Source organism: Strigops habroptila, chromosome 2 (genome assembly GCF_004027225.2).
Source record: "Strigops habroptila isolate Jane chromosome 2, bStrHab1.2.pri, whole genome shotgun sequence".
Taxonomy (NCBI): Eukaryota; Metazoa; Chordata; class Aves; order Psittaciformes; family Psittacidae; genus Strigops; species Strigops habroptila.
The window spans coordinates 31,719,675-31,734,233 of record NC_044278.2 but is presented as its reverse complement, the minus strand read 5'-3'; positions in this window follow the sequence as shown (position 1 = coordinate 31,734,233).

Below are 14,559 nucleotides of genomic sequence, written 5' to 3'. Positions count from 1 at the left end.
TTATTTCAGTCAGGAGAAGGACTTTTGTTGAAATAACAGTATCGTCCCTGCAATAAGCACAGTTTATGCGATACAGTAATAGCCATGCAGATTAATCTAATATGAGGAAAATTGTCACCAATAAAACCTACTTGTATAGTAGCAAAATGGTTTCTACCCTCAGATTTGCAGTATTATAATCCTGATGATGCAAAACTATATCTTTGGTAGACAGTGCAAGCTCTGTTGGTAAAGTAGGCACGCCGGAAACCTCACTATGCATGAAGCTTTATCTACATAACAGCACCCCTGCTAGGGAGAAAGTGGGAAGAGTGCTCACTGAATTATATCAAAATATGCACCAGAGAAGGACAAGGAAGCTGGTTAAGGACCTAGAGCACATGTCATATGAGGAACAGCTGAGGGAACTGGGGTTATTTAGTCTGGAGTAGAGAAGGCTCAGGGGGGATCTTATTGTTTTTTGTAACTACCAGAAAGGAGGATAAAGTTGGGAGGTGGCTGGTCTCTTTTCTCAAATAACAAGCGATAGGACAAGAGGTAATGGCCTCAAGCTGCACCAGGGGAGGTTTAGATTGCTTATTAGGAAAAATTTCATCACAGAGAGGGTGCTCAGGCGTTGGAACAGGCTGCCCAGGGCAGTGGTGGAATCACCATCCCTGGAAGTGTTCAAAAACCACGCAGATGAGGCCCTCAGTGACATGGTTTAGTGGTGGTCTTGGCAGTGGTGGGGTAAAGGTTGGACTTGCTGAGCTTAAACGTTTTTTCCAATCTAGTTGATTCTATGATTCTATGTAAAGTTCTACAATAACCTATGCAAACAAGGCTTAAAAACCTCTTAGCATCAGCAGCTAACAAAAAGCTAGTGCTGTGTAGTATTCCCCACAGCTCACTCCTGTACTAGTCAAAGCTCCCAGGGCTGCATCTTGCCCTATTTTAATTTCTCAGAGCACAGAAGAGATTCTCCTGCTGACCTTCATGCACCCTGTGTCTTGTGTTTCCTCCTTACCCTACCCTATCCTACCCATTTCTCTGTTGTTCTTAAATGAATCAGCCAGTGGAGTTTTAAGCCATATGTAGGTAAACTTAACATTTTTTTAATCTAGATATACTATTTTAACTATGGCCTAAAGAGCAAACGAAGATGAATTTGCCTGTCTTTGTATCCCACTTCCATTCCCACAGAGCACTGATGGGTACAGCTGCTCCAGTGCCACACAGTACAGCCATGTGTGGGGCCACATGCAGAGGGTTGGGACAGGGACAGGGATGGGGTTAGGAAGGGAGGAGACTATTTCCTCCCTTGGCAGGGTTGGGTTCAGTGCTACAGCAGCAACTGCGCTAGCAGTGTACTGCACACCACTGAAACCAAAAAGTATTAACTGCATTTTAAAGGAAGTTCAGGGAAAGCAATGCTCCCACTGGAACAACATATGCATGCTCTTAATGTGACTCTGTTATACTCATTCGGTTGCTTTGTATTCTTCTTCACAACAGACTGCACCTGGTTGGTGAACCTCAGTAGTAGCACACTACCTCCCAACAAGAAGCCACTTATGAAAATGCTGTAGACCAAACAGTCATGAAAAGAAACTCTTTGACAAATAGTTTCCCATAAGAATTTCATGTGAAAGGAAAAATCTTAAGCTGCCCATAGCTTTTCACATCCTAACTTTGCATACCTGAATAAAGCCAATCAGTAAAAGGACATAAAAAAGTCAGTTAATGGAACCACTTAAATACACCAATCTGGCTTTAAAAGCTTCCTTAATTGATCTTCACAAAGGATATGGTGTTCTTAATATTGGTTTTGTTTATGCATGCCTAATACCAGCTTCTACCCTTCATTGGTAAGAAACCATGCTAGTAATATGTGAATAAAATTTCATTCAGAGGTTTCAAAGTGTTCTGATTTTCTTTAAGGTACATTGCTAATGATTTTTTGCTAGCTAAGTAAACTCTTATAGTTTCTGTATACATACAATTGTAGTATAGGATGTATGTAGTATGTATGCCTCCTATTTTTGTATGGGGCTATGCACAGGCCTTACAAACTGTGAAGGACTTCAGTGAGCCCAGGCGTGTCTCCACCTCCTGATGAAGCTGTGAATTTATTCCTTAACAAATTACAGCAGCGCTAAGTCAGTGCAAACCCTGAGACGTATGGACCGTGACTCTCCATTTCATCCTGTATAAAACCTTCAATCTATCCTCAGCCTTTTCTCATTCCGGTCATTATTATTTCCAGTGCTAATTACTAGTGGAGCCTGGAGCATTCCATCTGCTGAGAAAAGCCAACGCTTCACCTTGCAATGCGATCTCCTAAGGATGGGAGCAGAACTGTGCTCATAGCAACAAGCTCCTGTTTGCTTCTTCCTTGGAAAGTTGATGCTGTGGGCTGGGTGAATGCTGGCTGTGCGTGGTGGAAGGCGGGGCTGGTACGAACCCATGGCCCTAGTCGTAGCTGGCACTTGTGGGAAGCAATGAAGCCATGCCTGGGCTAGGGGTACACCCTGTGTTTCGTTGGGGGCACACAGACCCACAGCAGGCAGGGCAGACCAGCTCTGGCCATCATCCATCTCCTGGCCAGCACGTGCCCACCAGCACCACCCCACAGCTCTCACCTGCACTCACCTGTCATTCACATCAAACTCGGTGTTTGGCTGTATGGCAATCTTTCAGAAAGGAACTCCAGCTTGACTTAGGGCCCATGAGCAACAAAAAACTCTTTGCTTTGGCTGACAAGCTGTCCGAAGAGCTAACCATCTAAACTGTAGGAGTGTTTTGCGTTAGTTCTTGCTATGCTTTTGTTGGCTGGGGTTTGCATCCTGCGCAGAGGAGTTGTCTTGTCGCTCCATCAGCAGACGCAGACTGCCATCGATCTGTCTTGAGCTTTGAATAAGTTGCCCCAAAATTTCCCCACAGTCACCTTAAATTGTGAGCAGGTGAAGATAAGGACCTCATGCCTTCTGCATTGGCGCAGCAGACGAGGCTGATGCTGACCACATTGGGGCTGTCCGGGCACAGGAAGTTTCCTTGCTGCTGCCGCGAGGACTTGTTAGCTGAAACATCCACTAACATAGTGCTGCATTTCTCTCCTGGGCTCTTTCCACTTTGCCCATGAAGACAATGAAGCTGTCTCACCACTGCAAGAGTGAGGTGACCCCTGATTCCACCTGGCTCTCAGCCCTCCCTGTCCTCTGAGGATGGAAGCAGCACTGCAGGTTTTGGCCACCAGTCATCCTCATCCCTACCGGTCTCATGGCTGGCCAGGATTCAAAGGTTTGGCCTACAGAGGTGACCTACACTGCACAGCCAGCTCGCTCCTTGGTTCCCCCCCTTGCTAGGCTGAGTGACCTGAGCTGATTACATCCCCATTTGCCAGGCTGTTTACCAGGGTCTGGGTCCCATCAACTCTTCCCATCACTTCCACATCTCTCTTCAAGCATAAGACCAGCATCCAACAGAGTACCCTGGGCAAAAGCGTACCACTGATGCTCCCAAGTGCCACCGGACCTTCCCACATCCCTCCTGGTACAGCATCTGGAGGTTGGGCTTCGAGCCATTTAGGCTGTAACTAAGATGGTGGTTTATTTAAATAAATAGTGCAGGTTATGAAACTCAGGAGCCATCAGAAAGGTGCAACACAGCCTGCCCCTCGCTGCCTGTGGCATTTCGCATCTCTCCTAGAAGGCGCCTTTAGCACATTTCCATGGGGAAGAGGCTGGGGGGGGGAAGTGATGGACACAATTGGGGGTCACCATGTCTGCCCCAGGGACCAGTGACCCCCTGAGCTGCCCTGAAATGTCCTCTCTCGCAGCAGGCACTGAGCACTGCCTTATGACAATGATGATAATCAAATCACATGCTTCAGGGCTTCAGTCCGCAGGAATAAGGAAAGCAGGGGTTTGGGCCCCTGCTCACTGCACAATTAACTGGAAGTATGTGGAAACTTTTCATTTGTTTGTGTCTCTTTCCCTTGTCCCCCATTTTGAAGAAAGAAAAAGAAAAAGAAGAAAAAGAAAAGAAAAAGAGAAAGAAAAAGAAAAGAAAAAGAAAATGAGAAAGAAAAAGAGAAAGGAAAAGAAAAAGAAAAAGAAAAAGTAAAAAACTCACAATTTTGTGCAGGGCCCTGGGCCACAATGACTGAAAAGCTGTAAAGTGTGTGCCCTACTCATATGCACCCATTTCCCTTCAAGAAAGGGTTTCTGCTCCCCAGCTCAACAGCCTGACCTGGGAGCAAGGAATGGAGGGGGTAGACACAGAGGGTTTGCTTTCATCCTGCACCAGGGTATATGGCTCAGCCACTGGTTCTGACTCCATTTTTTTTGAAGAAACACCAATATTTCTTAGAGAGAAAACAGTTCCCAAAACACTTCCAGCACATTTATAGAAAGCTTACAGAATGCTTTTCCCCAAAGCATCAGCAAAGGAGAGGTCTGGAGCCACCTACCCAAATTCTCCAGCGAGCACTCAGTCCAGGGTCACTTCCGCATGGCCACTGAGGACCAGGGTGAGGGATGGCAATGTGGTGCCCTACATGGCAGCATGTGCCTGCAGCAGGGCTTCACCTGGCCTCAGTGGGACTCAGGCTGGCAGATGCACCATCAGGAGCAATGGGACGTCCATCTTGCAAACACAGCCCTCGGTGGCAGGCTGGGGGGCGAGATGAGGCTTATCTTGTGGGCAATTGCCTGTGCTGCCCAGCGCACGTGCTGCGGGGTCCTGCGTAGAGCCAGCAAAGGCATATAATGTTGTTAGGAAAGTTTAAAGTTCACTGATACATCCAGTGTGTTGTTAAACACTTGTCCCGATGCATAAAGGGCACCTCAGCAAACAGCTTTGGCTCAAGCCTGGGGTTGCTCGCTGCCGTTACGACGGATGGCTCGATTTCACCAGCCTACGTGAGACCTGCAGAGCAGGATCGCACCAGTGCAACAGAAACGAAAACCAAGCAGAGCTGAATCAATACATGTGTACTGTGGTTGACAAAGGCTGTGGCACTAGCTCTTAGCCCTGGATTTAAAGAAGCATTTGGGGCACTACAACACCAGCAGGAACAGCTCCTACACTGTTTTTTTCCTGGAGCAGAAGGCTCCAAATCCAGCTGAACACAACAAGCTCATCTGCTGTTGGGCACAGCGTGGTTATAAAATGGGATGCAAGGGAAATCTGATGTAATATTACCTACAAATAGATCGAAAATTCAAAGAAGTTCTCCTAAAAGCTCAACAGAAGTACAGAAGTGAAATAATTTTTACATCCTTCCTCTTTGAAATGTTTCCACTTCATTTCAAGATGAATTCCAGGAAGTGAAATGTTTTTCACAAAAGAAAAAAGGCCAATCTGTGAACATTTATTTCTTTAAAACCTTGAACTTACATATAATATATTGTCATGTCAGCATCTGAAATAAAATAACTATTTTACTTTTTTTTTCTTCCCAGGGAAACCTTTTTTATCAGTACAGTCCTCCATCCCCCTGCCTGCAACCCTGCTCTACCACATGACTTTCTGTTACCTAAAAGTATTATTTGCAGTGATTTAGTAAACTGAGCAAAACCACTGGCTCCACAGTTTTGCTCCACAGTGGATAAATATTTATCAATGCCTTTTAAATATTTATACTCTTAAAAATGTACAAGGTTTTTTCCCTGTTGGGCTTCGGGGTGGGTTTGTTGGGGTTTTTTCCAGGTGAATGACAGTGAATATTGGTAACCAGATATCCATCTTCCCCGTGATTTCCTGGCTACCTAATTCACACGTGACATCTCCTCTATGGCTTTCAACTTTTCTTCTTTGTTGCTTGAGGGCTTGTCCAGCACATGAAGCAGAGAACTCATGGATGAGGACCCAGCCTGTAGAGCAGGGGGTGTGAGTCCCTACTCCCAGCTGGTGGGAGGCAGCTCCCCTGGGACCGCCATGCACCCCCCTGAAGCCCCCCAATGCCAATGGGTGCCCCCAGTCTGTCCTTCTCTAAAGGCATGCCCGGTTGAGGTGCGACCTCCCTTATTTTTGTATGCTACGCTGGTGCTCACAGCACTCACCTTTGATAAGGGGCGCCCTGAGCGTATTTAAGAGTCATTAAATAAAATAAGTAGGTGATGGGACAAGGAGCAGACCCTGCTCAAAATCCAAGCTGAAAAAGACCTGATCTTTGTCCTCCGTCCTCTCATCAGCTGTGGCTTGGCTCTGCCCAATGGCAGCCGGGTCTCTCCGCAGCCAGGATCGACTTGTGTGTCGCGTCCTGACGCACTTTCTTAGGTGTCTAAGGAGATTTTTAATGACCAAACATTTCAAAAATAGATAGCTCAGCAGCTTTAAATAGGTACATACTGCACTTTTCTGCTATATTTTGAATGCTAACCCATATCCTCTGCAATGTACTTAGTACACAGCACATTAATATGAAGTGACTTTTTAGGACCATCTGTCACTTTTCACCCCACTCTGCAAGGCAGCTGTTTCACTGTCCATGCTTACCCTACAAAAAACACAGCCATCCGTCTTGCAAAATTTCTTATTTCCCTTGGTTCCCACCAAAACTTTCATAGGCAGCAAGCTTTCATAGCATTAGCCAGCCACAAAATCAAGACAGACAGAACAAGGTCCCAGGGCAGCCCCAGCAAGTTATGGGGTCAGGGTACAGCAACCAACTCCAGACCAACAGCTGCAGAGATAATCTGTCTCTAAATAATGTGACAAACATAGATCAGCAGCACTATTATGCAGGCTGAAACAACAGCAAACCCAGTAATTCACCAGTGCTGGGTTAAACTTTGCATTCAGGAGCACAAAGACTTACATGGGGATAGCAGGCAGGAAGCAAGCAAGGCAGGGCAGGGCAGCTCTCGTGGTTTGGAGAAGGGCAGCTTGGGTGGTTCAGAGCAGCCAATGGGCTCAGGGAATCCCAAATGCACCGTCAGACAGTCCTCTTCCACTGCTGAGCTGCAGAAGTGCCATGGGGCCGCATTCGGCAGCTCTTACTCCCAGCCCTGCTTCCACTGCTATCCTGGCTGCACAGGAGGCCTGAAATACCCCACAGGGCAAAACACACCCCACAACACTTTTAGGGTTAGAAGTTCCCAAGTAACTTCTCCCAAGTAACAAGTGATAGGACAAGAGGTAATGGCCTCAAGCTGCACCAGGGGAGGTTTAGATTGACCATTAGGAAAAATTTCTTCACAGAGAGGGTGCTCAGGCATTGGAACAGGCTGCCCAGGGAGGTAGTACAATCACCATCCCTGGAAGTATTCAAAAATTGTGTAGATGAGGCCCTCAGTGACATGGTTTAGTGGTGGTCTTGGCAGTGGTGGGGTAAAGGTTGGATTTGATGATCTTAAAGGTCTTTTCCAACCTAGCTGATTCCACTATTCCCTTTTTGAGCAGAGGGTATCTCCAGGTTCCTGCACACAAAGGAAAGAGAGGAAACCATTCCTTTCAACAGAATTAAAGGCAAAATTTAAGGAGGTCACTGAGCTTTGCTTTTGAGGAACATTGGGGTTTTTTAATCAAACTCCTTTAGAGGAAATGACTCATACAAAAAAAAAAAAGTCATCCAACTCATGGAATAGAATTGCTGGAGTCATTATTTTTGCCCAGTAGGCTGCTGGGGTTTTTTCCCTGCAAGTGAGCATGTTACCCAGACACAAAAGCCTCCCCTTACTCTCTTGGCTACACCATTTACAGGTAATTTCTTCTGCCAGGCTCTTGCCCTCTGGTGCCCCGCCATCTTCCACTGCAACCCAACTGGCACACCAGTGTCAACGAGTACAGCGTCTTATTGAACTTTTCGGTTTACTGGTCTCAGTGAGGTTAGGGACAGTTTACTGGGTGACACACAGTTTGCAAGTGATTTTCCATTATCCCAGTTTGGGTCATTAGCAACCTTACACCCTCAGTGTCAGCATCGGATGGGTGAGGCCTTGGAGAGGGCAACCCTGCCCCGTCACCTTCAAGTGTCATGCGAAAGCAAGCAAGCAGACACAAGCCCCTGGCCTCACCCTCCAAAAGCTGTTTGCTTGGCAAAGGCTTAACCAAACATATGTGACAAGTGAAGCCATCTGTCTAGTAAGTCATGTCCTCATGCCGTGTTGCACTAATATTTCCAAGGCTGTTTCCTTCCATACTCGCATCTGCAACAGCACCTAATTTCAGTAGGTGACAAACGAGCTGGTTTCCTCCCCATCACACCTCATGACCTCTCAGTTGGTAAAATACAGAAAAACAAGCATAAAGCCTTTCATTTTTATGGTTTATTTTACTGTTGACTTCTTGCTAGTGAGCAGAAGATGGCTTTACACTCAAAGAGGTACTCGCTGATGTTCCAGAGCAGGAGGCTGAGAAAGCCATCAGAGTCGCATCTAATTTGGAAGTGAAAAATACGGCCTGACAGGACACCCCGTAGAAGTCTCTGACCTTCACCTGTGGCACGCCAATAAGCCTTGCTGCCAGCTTTTGGGACTTGGATGCACCCCAGGGGTAACTGTTGGGTGCGCCTGTCTGTAACCCTAAGAGGCTTCGTAACCTCCCAGGGGATTATCTCAGCACATTTCTGAGTCCTGATCGCTGACGCAGATGGGAATCAGATGTCTGCCAGGCTCTCATGATGTTTGAATAGTAGCGGACAAGACTTCATCATGCACCCTTAAGACACCATGCACAAAATCACCTGTGTTTGTGGCATTAGTCACTTGACAGAAGATGTTGATTCTGGCCTGAGGAGTAGTTAACAGTCAGGCAAAGATCACTACAGATTAAAAAGTACTGTGAAGAACAAGAATGCACAATACTTTGCTAAAGATATATAGCATGGTTGAATTCACTCTCTTCAGCTATCTCTAGTATACTACAGGCATCCCTAGGTAGCAGACTTCCACCAGTGAAGCCCCAGTTGCTTACAGCAGCCAGTTTCTCAAAGGGAAGTTCCCAACTTCCTTGTGAAGTTCTGCAAAGTCTCGGCTGTGTCACCACAGGGAAAAGCCTCACAGCAGTGTGAAGGGGACCTGTCATTCCCTGGCTGCTTCCTCTCTTCAGGTGAGAGACATTCACAGACCCTGGAAATATAGTGCTCCCATCCTGTTTCTCAGTGTGCTCAGCAGCCTGTCCTGTACATTCAATATATGCTGTCATACAGTCATGGTCTCTCCTTGCTTTATTTTTCATGCAGATCCTCATGACACATAATGTAAAATGTGCAGTGCGCATCTGCTGAAGAGACATTATTTCCCCTTCCTCTGGAACAACTTCCTTCTCCAGCTTTATGTTTTCTCTATTCCTCAGTACAAAACAACTTTCAATATCCACCATTTTGGGGAATTTCAAGTTTGGAAATTTGGAAATTTTGCTGGACTGCACCAACCAAGGTCCTGTCACTTTCTTTTGTAAATTGGACAGTGCAAGACCTCTATACCTGGAGTATTTCCATGATATCTCAGTGCGAATGTGTCCTTTTGATCAGGGGTTCAAACATTACACGGTACCTGCTCTAAAGGAGGTGCCACTGCAATGCTTTGCAATGTTACTCGGTATTCCCTTCACTTCTGAAAATAGCTCCTTAGTGCATCTACTCATCACATGTATCTCTGCCACCAGTGCATCACATTACAGCTCCTTGTGGCTTGGAGGCAAACCTGTGCACACAAGCCTTTCTCCTCCTGTGCCATTCCTAGGAGGATGAGCTCTCAGCTTGCAGCAGAAATTCTTATTTGCCCCCAAAGCACACGATGCAGTTACTCCATACACCAAATTTTACCTCACTTCTGCCTTTCAGGTCTTTCACTTCTTTCTGGGACACCACCCGATTTTCCTCCACACTGGAAATGTGCCTCAGCTCCTTGCCAGTGCAAAACTTCACCTGCACATGCACCCTGTGGTGGGGCCACTGGTTAAACATGGTCCCCAGGACCCACCCTTGGAGGTCTTCACTACCTTGGGCACATCCGTGCCCGCACTGTGCCTCCTTCCCCACTACCTTCTCCTCTCCCAGTGCTGGGCATCAGGTAGAGGTATCCTCACCACGTCGAGAGACAGCCAGGTGATACATCACCCACCACCAGAGTCAGCATGGGTGGTGTCTCCCAGTCCAGATTTCTGTCACCAGATCCCATTCCTCTGCCTCCTGCATTTGTCTGCAATGGGCTACACTAGCAGCTGTGCTGAAACCAGCCCGAGGCTGGCCAGAAACCCAATATAATTTTCTATTATTGCCTGTAGCTTTCATCAGAATCTGATTAGGAGCACATGGATGCCAGTATCAGATCCATTTAAGCTGGATGTAGCCAATATTAATGCAGTACGCTACATCATTAAAATCCAGCAATGGTATAATCCTTATGGAAAAGTACTGGAGCATATGGAAAGCCGAAACTTCTCTAACACACTATACTCCATCACTGACTGCTCAGAAACACTTATGTGCAATCACCAGAAGATGCTTCCTAGCCCAAAGGGGATTTTTGCCGCCATTTTCTTTCTCACTTTTCTTGCTTTTCCTTCCCTTCACTCCAGCCTGGGTAAGGAACCAGTGAGTTAGTGCCAAGATTTCACACGTGATATGCTGCTGCTAAGTTGGGGGAGCACAAGAGAAGCACCCATCAGCATCCCGGCCCTTTCCAGCTGTACCCCGTGCACAGCCCTGCTGCCTGCGATTTGCTGTGCCCAGCGCATCACCCAGGGTGTCACTGCAGAGATTGCTGGGCAGGGCAGGGCAGGGCAGGGCAGGGCAGGGCAGGGCAGGGAAGGGAAGGGAAGGGAAGGGAAGGGAAGGGAAGGGAAGGGAAGGGAAGGGAAGGGAAGGGAAGGGAAGGGAAGGGAAGGGAAGGGAAGGAAGGGAAGGGAAGGGAAAGGAAGGGAAGGGAAAGTCCCTATGGTGGGGGAAAGGGAAATACAGGCTGGGCAGCAAGAAAGAAGGCAGCTCATGTGGTTTGTGTTGCCTGGCAAGCCCTGGGGCTGCTAACTTTATCAGGCTAATGTGATCTTGAAGGCTAAGGCTGGCAATAGCAGGCTTTACCATTGCTCAGCATGCTGCTCTGGCTGTGCAACAGGAGAGCTCCATATGCCCCTGTGTCACTGAGCATCTGCAGGCCCCATCTCTGGCAGTGTTCAAGGCCAGGCTGGATGGAGCTTTGAGCAACCTGGTCTAGTGAAAGGTGCCCCAGCCCATGGCAGGGGGTTGGAACTGGATGATCTTAAGGTCGTTTCCAACCCAAACTATTCTATGATTCTATGCGGTGGGCTGACAATGGGCCCACCCTCCCAGGCAAGGTTTCTCTCTGCCCACTTGGGTGTTAACTGGTTAATTAAGGAAAAAAAAAAAGTTATTGTATTATTTTCTGCCTCTGTAGACATGGTGCTTAGGGACATGGTTTAGGGGTGGAGTTGGCAGTGTTAGTTTTATGGTTGGTCTTGTTGATCTTAAGGGTCTTTTCCAACCCAAACGATTCAAAATATTCATTGACATGAAGTCATTACCACATGCAAACCCATGGCTGGTATGTTCTGAAGCAGGGGAACGCACAGCAGGTAGCTCACATCTAATCTGGACTCTAGGTGCCCTTGGTTTGTGGTATTAAGCGTGTCATCCACTCTCTGCGCCTTACTTCCCCATTTGAAAAATGGAGCAGTAACTCATTGAGAATGAGATTGTTGTTTCCTCTGTTCACTTTATGCATGGCAGTGACTTTGCAACTGGAGGAACAGAAAGCATCCTTCAGGATATTTGACATCAAACCACAAACCTCCAATTTGCCTCCTAATGAAATTACTGTCTTGAATTTTCAGCTTCCCAGATCTTTCACCAAGTGTATTTCCAGCCTTCTGAAGTTGTCAGAGGACACAGATAAATAGTCTTGTCTTCTTTAACACTGATATTCCTGCAGTTAACAGAAGACTATTAGCAAGTTTTATTATTTGAAAGGCAGGTGAACAGATGCGGTGGCTGGAAAGGTGACCAGGAACACAGACTGGGGGCTAGTGCTTTCCTGGCAAAACTACTGAACAGTTTAACTTCTCTCCAATTAATTTCCCTTAGAGCTTTCTCAGGAGAAACCCTCTTACACAATTTTTTAGCTCAGAAGTGCTCTCATGTATAAGACAGCATGGCCCAGCTTGCCTTCTTGGACCTGTTATTCAAACCCCTGTATTACTAGCAACTGAATGAAGCTCTAGTATTTATTTTCCTAGAAAACAAAGCATTGCCTAGCGTTATCTACTTAGTTGCTTCTTTTACACATCAGCTGTCTGTTCAAATTGGCAACCAATCATTTTAAAAGTGCAAACATCCACCATCCTATGACATATATGGATCTGTAGGAAGCATAGCTTGAAGCCTTTCTAATTTTAGCTTGCGTCAGTATACTAGAAGTTTCTAACATCAATCACCCAAGGAAAATACTTCACATACCAAAGTGTCACAGAAAGCACCATGCTGGTTTGTGTTTAATGGGGGTGCAATGGAATGATTTTGCATCCACAGCTTCCTGAAGCTATGAAATGCCATGTACCAGGCATGCCATGTTAAACAACTTGCAGATACTTTGTCCCACTAAAATATAAATGATATAAAAATACCGACAGTATGTTTTCAAATGAATTTAAGTCAATAGCTCACATATCTGTGCTACTGATTTTCATTCAGCTGTAATCAGAACAGACTTTGCCTAGTTGCACTAAATTACTGCAGAAAGTATTAAGCTTATGTAAGCAGAGTTAGCATTATGGCTAAAACCAGCAAGCAGCAGTCAGCTTTCAGTTTATCCTTTGCATACTCACATCCTCCTTTTCGTCTGGCAGAGATGATAATCGGCACATGCTAATAGAGCATTATCCCAAAGAATGCACCGAAGAGCTCTGTTGTGAGGACAACCATCCACTATCCCGTTTACTTTTTCACTACACAGAGTGTAACTAACTCAGTCACCAGCTGAAGACCAGGGGAGTGTGTCACTCCTGTACGGGAGGCTTAGCATTCCTCACATTCCTTGACAGGATTTCCAGATTATACCCTCTTGAGAAGATGGTTGCCATATTTCTGCCTTAATGAGTAATACCTGAATACACAATGTGTGGTGGTTTTGTTTCAAACCCAAAGCCCGTGGCCCTGCCTGATGTACTGAGTACACTCAGGCTCTTTGTTCTGCACATCAGCAGGGGGAAAAGTGGAGTCTGTGGTTCATCAGCCATCCAAAGCTCTGGCAGCCCAGGAAGAAGTCAAGGTTACCATAAATATGCCAGCCGTTGCACAATACATACTCATTGCCCTGGATTTACTGCATTTCCAGAGTAACTAACAGTTCTGTTTTCTTTTTGGTTACCATACTCCCAAAAGTCCAGCCTTTTGCTCAGAACTACTGCAGAAATGACTGGCACCCCAGTTCAGCTGCTGGCAAGAAAATATATTCATTTTCCCCAGGAAATCACCTGCAGGGACATAAGAAATGGTCAGATCAGTGTCTCACCTAACCTGGCACTCAGTCTGAAAGTGGAAGTGGGCAATGATCTTTAGGGACAGCAAGTCCTCTGCTTCCAGTCCCCTGCACCCACAGTTCATTGGTTTAGGGATATTGGTAGGTACATCCCAGCCTGTAGTATCCATTTACAAGCCTCCTATTCCTGACATTGCCTAATATCTTCTTGGCCCTGTTAACATCATCAGTCTCCATAACATCCTGTGACAACAAATTCCAGAGGTTCCTAACTTTCCATATAAAAAAGTACTCTCTCTTATCTCTGTTAATCTGATCTATTAATTTCACTGTGTATACTAACTGTGTATACTAATTTTCATTATAGTACTGCAGGACGTTTTGACTAACAACCCTGCACTCATCCTATTCACTGCCTTTACGATTTTTGTAAATGCCTTTGCTTCCTCTCCAAATCGAAGAGTCGTCTTAGTCTCCTCATGGAGCAGCTGCTTCATCCTCTCTGATTGTTGTTTTCTCTGTACCTATCCTTATGCCACTAAGTCTTCCCTGAGATGCAAAGACCAGACTGCACAAGGTGCTCAAGATGTCACCTCAGTGAGGCTTTACATGGCAGCAAAGTCCTGATGGTGCCCAGCATTTTCCTGGGTCTGCATGTGGGCTGTGAGTGAGGACTCCAAGGTCCTTCCCTGAGCTGGACCTGCCAGCTCTGAACTCAGCATCACCTACGAGTGTAGAAACAGCACAGCTCTCTGCTTCCCCATCCATTCCCTCCCAACAACTGCAACTTCAGATGTACCCACTCAGGACATTCCAGAAACCTCCACAAATTTTTCATCGTGTTTCGTCATATCTGTTCAGCTACTGTTCAAGCACTCATGGTGTAGGAGATCTCAGCTTGAAAAGCCAGACTCCTCCCGAACAGAGTTAAACATACACTTGCGGTTTCTTTGGAGATTGTTTAGTTTATGAAGCTATGGGCTACTTTCGCAATAAGCATTTTTCATCCCCTCCATTCCTCTATAAGGAGTTTTTAAAAGGGACTGATATCCAAGCTCCTTCCTCCTCAGTGAAGTTCTAATGAACAGTGTGAATGTGGATTAATTTTCTCCACTTTCCTGGAGAAAGGAGTGTGTAT